At 38.3% G+C, this 7,801-nt stretch overlaps 1 pseudogene; it reads right to left on the reverse strand.

The window, feature by feature from the left end:
• Positions 1 to 1,429: 1,429 nt before the first annotated feature.
• On the reverse strand, positions 1,430 to 1,548 carry LOC120586340 (uncharacterized; annotated as a pseudogene).
• Between the last annotated feature and the right edge of the window lie 6,253 nt (positions 1,549 to 7,801).

The raw sequence follows: 7,801 nt of genomic DNA on the forward strand, positions 1-7,801 counted from the left end.
GTAAATTCATCAAATAAGAAGAGCTAATTGATCATGTATAATATCAGCCTTTACATGTTCTGAATTTGTTTCCATAGTAGACTCATGGTAAAGAAAGGCTGTATTTATATCCTATATTACTAATGAACGAGGGCCAGAGATGTTAAATAGTAAAAGATACAGACTTAATATAGTCTATGAAACTCTAATTTCCTTATATTTTGTTGTAACAAAATCTTTTTCAAGGATGTACAACCACTAGCTATGACTGCCACAGTATTCACTACTGTAGCACTCTAGTCCAGCTCTCTGGCCCTGACCTTGTACGAGTAGAAGTTTCATAGCTTCCTAGAAATTTAGAGAACGTTTCTCTTCCACATGTTGCCCTTTCTTCAAAGTGCATAGTTTAAAAATCGACATCATATTGTTCCCTTCTCTCACAGTATTCCTATCTCCTAACATGTAAGGCTAGAAAGGTTTAAGTTTTCCTTAAGGGCAAGTCCAAATAGCAATTATTGATGCCTCAAAAATGTAACCTTCCCTATGATCTGCATTGAAGCATTTTGTGTAGCTCTTCATAAAAAATAGTAAGACTTTAACTTCAATTCTCAAAATATCACAAAGGTTAATATCAACTACACTTTATTGATATAAGAACTGAGGTTTGGAGAACTTTGCCAACTTGCTTAAAATTGCATTGCTGATGGGACTGAAAGATGCTATAAAGAGAAAAAGAACAGATATTTAAGGAGAAAGCAGAAAGAATATCTGTGAGAGAGACAGAGTACACAATTGAGAGAGTAGAGGAAAAGACAGGGAGGTACTATATATGACAATTGAGTAATGCTATCAAATAAATATTGGTGCTATTTAATATTAATACTATTAAATACTGAAGAATATAAAGCATTTTCCTTTTATTTAATTTTTTTAAATGGGCAATATGAATTCATTTTTGATTTAGTTAATATAATTTTATCTATTATGTGAAAATGTTCATGATAGTTAAGATTTTGAGCATGTTCTTGAAAATATTCTCCCTATATTGATTTATCATTTTCGGTCATTTCTATGCTTCTATATTATCACAGTCCAGTAGAACTTTCTGTTTTGTCTAATACAGTAGCTAGTAGCCAAATGTGACTTTTGGTTGAAATTTGGCTGTTGAGACAGAAAAAAATAACTTTTTAATTTAATTTTAATTAATTTAAATTAAAACTTTCTGAATTGTATTCTGATTAAAAAAACACACTAGTAGTCTCTTACCTATTCTATACTATCTTAAAAATTTAAATATTATTTATTTATCTCTTTATTTATTATTTATTTATTTATTTATTTATTTATTTATTTATTTATTTAATTCTTTTTTAGGCGAGGCAACACTTGGTTGACCTCATAGATTGCAAAGACCTTATCAGCTTACGATCCCTTATTTTTTTATTTTTTATGCCTACAGCACCTGGTCTTCCTAGGTAGTCTCCCATCCAAGTACTAACCAGGCCCGATCCTGCTTAGTTTCCAAGGTCAGAGGGGATCGGGCTTGTTCAGAGTGGCATAGCCGTAGGCACTATTTCTTTCTTATCACTCTTTGCTTTACGGGTGTGTGTGTGTGTGTGTGTGTGTGTGTGAGAGAGAGAGAGAGAGAGAGAGAAAGAGAATATGTGTGATTTGGGGTCTTACTGAAAGTGTAAGAGGTTTACTGGGAGTAACATATATTAAAGAGGAGAGAACAGGCAGAAAAATCCTACAGGTTGTGATGCAGTTTAGATGAGTGTAATAGGAAAGAGAGAATGTGTAGAAAGGACTTCAGATCTCAGTAAAGCTCTGAGAAAGTCCGAGCCTACTCAATGAGAGAATTCAAGAGCAAAGATGACCTACTAGGTGAGTCCAGTTTGAGGCAGAAATTATTGGATTCTAGAACTCCCACCATGATCAATTGCTTGGGAGTCACCTGGGGAGAAAGTGGACTTAGCTCTTGTGCTACAGTGGATCCTGAAGGCAGTTGGAGGCTGTCAGATCATTGCCTTCTTTACTGTAAGTTCTCTCTTAAGGAGGATCTGAGCAGCATCTCTCCATGCTACCAGTCACCATTTTGCTCTGCAAATTCTATTCTATGTACATGTTTGGAGTGCAGCTCTTCCAAGGTTCATCTGGATTTCTCTTCCTAAAGTCAAACTTAGATAACAGAGATTAATGGAAAAAGCTATAGGCTTTATCCTTTGGTTGGCATTTGTGGCCACCACTGGTACTGATCCTTTTACTCCTCCACCATTTGTTCTAAATTCACATCACCCTCAACTATTACCTTGGCAGGTCTTGGTGGTTTCTGGCAATGTGACCTAAACCCTCATGCCTAAGAAGTCTGAGCTGCTAGTAACCAAGACCTTCTTGGCTAGGAGTGTTACACTTGTCCATTCACAATCAAAATTTGACACTTGACTATCAAGAAAGCTCTAGTTGATTCCCAGAGTCATTTTTCTCTTTGTCCTTATTGTAAAATGGCAGCTCTAATTGCCCTGCTGATTAGAGTCTATCACACCTGCCACAATAGTGACACTTTTTCTTACATACTGGTTTCTTGACACAGGAGTACAAAGTGCACAGTAGAAAGTATAGGGAGCTCAAGGGATCTGGGGGCTGATCAGTGAAATGCATGTGACCACAAGAGGCAGTAACATACAAGAAGCTTTACTGAGCAGTGTTTGGACAGGGTTGCATGAGAAGAAAAGCCTCTCACAGTATGAAAACATCCAGAGACTTACAGCAAGGGAACCACCATCAAGAAGGAGAAGAGGGCAAGGGAACTCCCAGGGGACAGGGGAATTGAAGAGAGGGCTTTCATGCCTCCCTTATGTCACAGCATCAAGTGGGGAGTCTCTGTGTCAGAGAGCTGCAAGGGGCAGCAGCGGCTTAGTCTTACAGTCCCAATGCCCTGTCTCATCAATGACCAGCAGATGCTGGGTGTAGTTTAGTGGGACAAGCAAAGCAGGCAAGCTCTAAATGAGTGAAAATTATAGTTTGAGTTATTTTTTTAAATTATGTACAAATATAAGTTTGGCGCTGGTGGTATTTGAGCTAATGGGTCTCAACCGGCTGTGAAGAAATAACAGCCTAAGGGCTGCTATACAGGATCCATTATTGGCTCATTTATATAACAGACAGCTGTGACTTAGTATTAAATTGGACTCTTGCCGTGTCCCTTGGCAAGGGCACACAGCCCCTCTGTGACCTCAGTCTCTAACCCTGGAATACCCGCAGTTGTGGTGACAGGAAGCAAAAAGATTCCAGTGAGTCTTTGAGGATAAGACGGACCACTCTTGTTTTAATCTCTCTGATATATTTAATATATTCTGATTGGAAGTACTATTCCATACAGATGTTTCTTATTTTGTGAGCATACTACCTCCTAGTGGAAGACATCCTGTCCCCACAGAGTACTGCCTCCATGTAGGTGCCTCATCGGCTCTTCAGTAGACCATCTAGCACCCTGTCAGGCCACCTGCTTCTGGAAAGTATATCATCCATCCTCTTTGCTGTGAAATGTGTCTGCCGGTTAAATGCTGTATTGTGTGGAATTCCATGTCATTGAGTCGGACATTCTGTAAAACCTGGGTAGTGGTGCTGGCTGAGGTTTTACATGAAGGAAAGACAAATTCACTCCTGGAATATTTACATGTTCTTGTCAAAAGGAACCTCAGGCCTATCCAGTATAACTGACTTGGGATCATGTGGCTAAACTGGCCTCCCTGAGGAATAGTGCCAAACTAGGAGCCTGGCATTAGTTTCTTTTGCTGGTATATTTCTCACATAGCTATTGTAGTAGCTAGCTCAGCTTTGGTAAGTAGGAGTCCATGCTCTTGGGCCTATGTGTAGGCTTCATCTTTCCACCATGACTGTTCCCTTGTATTCTCATGGAACCAGTTCAGCGGGGACTGGTAAGAAAAGATGACTAATGATTGCTGGCTATCTACTTGTCTACTTGGTTTTTCAGTGTCTCTCACATGGTTGATACTTAATAGTGAACATTAATAAGTAACAGAGCAGTTCTCAACAATCTTCACTCACTGTACCTTCTACACGTCCAGTCGCACATCTTTATTTCAGACAACTTGTCTTTCATCTTTTAGATATTTCCCTTGCACATCCCTCACCAGGCAGCAAGGACATTTGGCACAGATTTTGATTTTGAATTATTTCTCATATTGGAACACTTTCATTTCTTATAAAGAAATGCCAGTCTGATTTTGGCTCTTTGGGAAGATTTTTCTAATGCCAGTCTTTCAAGAACATGCTAAATGTGTATATGATATCAAACAATGTCTTTTTTTTTTTTTTTTTTTTTTGGCTAGAACTCACATATTGAAGATATCCACAAATAAACTAGCTCAGGCTAGTTTAGCTTGCATAGCCTGGCCATGCAAGACTTTATTGCAATTAACTAAGGGGGGAAATTAACTAACATGAGTATGTTAGTGTAGTATAGTGGACCACGTAGGAGTCCATGCTATCAGCTCATGTGACTTACTAGTGCCCTTGGGCCAAATGTACAATTTCCAAATTACAATGGAGTATCATTAGACATGTATGGCATTATACCTTGTTGGGTTTGAGGGAAATCAACTCACAATGGTACTTTGTGTCCCAAGGTGAAGTATTTGATATCTATCAGAGCCCAGTAGCACCCAGGAGATGTTTCTCAAAAAACATACAATCCTTTGCTGCAGGTACCATGACCTTCCTCAAGATTTTGGGAACCTATATTGTGATTCTCTTATTGAGTTTTGCCATAAAATTCACATTGTGATATGTCCCATTACTGACAGGGGATCTGCCAGATTGTATGTCCCAAACAGCAAGGTCGCTTGAGTCACAGCCTGAACTTAGTCTCTTGATTTTAACCCAATCTTTTCATGTTACCTGGATTGTGGATCAGAGCAGTATTGTTGTGCATGGAATGTATTGCCTTTAAAAACCAAGAGGCCTACCAACCATTGGGCTTCCCTGTTTGTATTAGAGAATGTACAATGAAACAATTTTTCTTTTACTTAACTTTTTTTTTTTAACTATTTACTTTGAATGTACAATGAAACAATTTTTCTTTTACTTAACATGCCCTCCAAAACTTTATAGAAGTGGTAGGTTTGTAAAACTTTGTCAGATTTATATCTCACCTCTGCTGCACATGCTTTTCATCAATGCCTTTAGCAGTCTAGACACCTCTTGCTCATCCTGCTTTATAAGTCTAATGTTACTGATGCAATTGAGTAATGTGATATTTTCTGGGATTTCCAGACAATCCAGATCATTTTGGACTGAAAGCAGTAGAGTTATCTAGCCATGGAACAAAACAGAAAAAGAATATTGTTAACTATTACATGTGAACGCAAACTAGTTTTGATCCTTTTTATTGGTTGAGATAGTCAAAAGTCATCGTATTGACTGTTTGACAAATTAATAGCCACTCACCATGTACTTAAATCTCTTTTAATCTATATTAGTAATGATATCATATCTAGTACAGAGTCGTGATCAAGACTACTAATTGGTTTATTTTACTCTAACCTACAGCCATTCTCCAGAATTCATCTGGTTACCATAGTTGGCACTAATCTCTACCATTTGGGAGCGGGGCCTGAGTCTTTGACTGAAATTCCCTTTATAGAATGTAGTACATTGGCTATGCACAAAGTCTGATATGGAAAGGGCATCTCCCCTATGAGACTTTCTAGGTAAAGACTTAGTAACTGCCTATAGTCAAACTGAAAGATCATATAAAGAAGTATGATCTAGAGCTGGACTCCTTAAATTCCGTTGACTGTCCGTCCAATGTTGGCCTGGTAACTACAGTCCTCTGATTTTTGGCAGTATATATCTAGCCTAACTTGCTTCAGGGATCAAAAATTCCCATTGCTATTAATGAGCCAAGTGACTACATCTCCCACCCTTAACCCTAGCTAGCAGAAGAGAGCCAACATGGAACTTCTTAGTGAGGCTGGTATCCTCCCACCAGCGGAGTTCTAATGGCCTTATTAAATATGTCCTCTTAGCCTTCCCATGGAGTAAAATCCTCTGGTATTTCTTCTGACTCTACACATAAATATCCATTCCTGAATGCCTGTCTCCCTGGGACATTTTCTGAGATGACAAGTCAATGATTTCAACTTTTCATTATGGGCCATTATTTTCTTCAGACTTTTAAGAGCCTCCCTTATTTTCTGGTTCCTTGCTATGGAGTTAAATCATCTATTCCAAAAGAATGTTCCCAAATCAATGAAGTCTTATTCATTTTTTTGTACTAAATTCATTGATCAAGCATTCTCAAAATCCAATCCCACTGGTGCTACCCAGGTCCTTGCTGGAACTTGCTAGCTACTTTGGTGTGTAACCTTTCTTTTCTTATTAGTCTCAGGATATCTCCAGTTTTCATACACTTTGATTTAATGATAGTTAATGGCCTGGAAGCCAGGAGAGGAGGTAAGAGCAGTCCTGCCTTGTGTGAAAGTTCTCCCTCAGCAGTGTATGTCCATGTAGGAGAAGCATTAGCTGTCATTAGCAGAAAATGAACTTCCTCTTCAGATTCTGACGGTCCAGAAGAATCATCAGAGCCACCAGTCTATCGATCCATCCAGATGGTTCTATTTCATGTTTAAAAGTCCCAGGTGTTCTCTATGAAGGCCCTGACCTTAGGATAACAAGCTTGTCTTGGCTCACAATTCAATCTTTGAAAGTCTGAAACTATAACTGTCAAAGTCTGAGTATGCCATCAGTGGTATCTGTTCTTCTGTTATAAGAAATAAGGGCATATGATAAGAGATAATCTACAAAACTTTCTCTCTCTCTTACAAAAATCCTTTTTACTGTTTGATAGCCACCCTCAATTTTTATTGTCCTCCTGGAAGTGTCAGTGCACCTTAGTGAGTACCCAACAACTCCAATATTTTTATAAGTGTCTCCCCCATATTTTATGAGTACATGAATCTTCATAGAGACAAAGAGTCTCTTTCATTGGGGCATTTTCCCAAATCACAACTAGAATAATTATTAACTTTCGAGTTACCAGCTTGTGCCAGTGACTATTTATATTTCATATACCTCATCAGCCAGTTGGCAGGTGATTCAGGCCCCAGTCCACATCGTATTGACTGTTTTCTAAGAGCATTTCTGACATGACTACTGTATCAGTTTGTGTCCTCCAGGAACCACAGTCCAAGATAAGGTTAGAAGTGCAAGTGATTTATTGTGAGTTAAGCTTGTGCCCAGATAAAGCAGAAAGAGTGAGTGCAGACAGAAACACCTTTAGATTGTGATACTGGTCTAATACCTATGAAAAGAGAAGAAGAATGAAGAATGCTTATTTAGGAAGAGACACACCATGTGGTACAGCTCTGACAAAACTTCAGCTATCCCAAAGGGGAACCCTAGAGCAAATATTGCCCATTATTGGGAGAATGATATTGGGCAGAAACTGCTGGCTGTCAGTAGCTACTACAATTAGTCATATTTTTGGAGCTGTCTGGAGAGAGCATAGTCATGGCTCAAATGTTGCAATTGATCACAGTGGGAAATAAAGCTAGAGGATATCACTTAATTGCATTCCTCATATATAAGGAATAAGATTCCTTATTAGAATCAATAAGATTCCTTTTTGAAAGGAGATCTGAATGTGACATCTCTATACCTGTCATGTGTTATATATAGGGAAATTTTTTTATTGTATTGTCAAACACCTTGTAGCTTACAATTATTCATTTATTTATTGATCTAGCAAATATCTTTGAATACCTACTTTGTGCCTGGCATAGAATTTGAATGACAAGTA

Source organism: Pteropus medius, unplaced genomic scaffold (assembly GCF_902729225.1).
Source record: "Pteropus medius unplaced genomic scaffold, Ma_sr-lr_union100, whole genome shotgun sequence".
NCBI lineage: Eukaryota > Metazoa > Chordata > Mammalia > Chiroptera > Pteropodidae > Pteropus > Pteropus medius.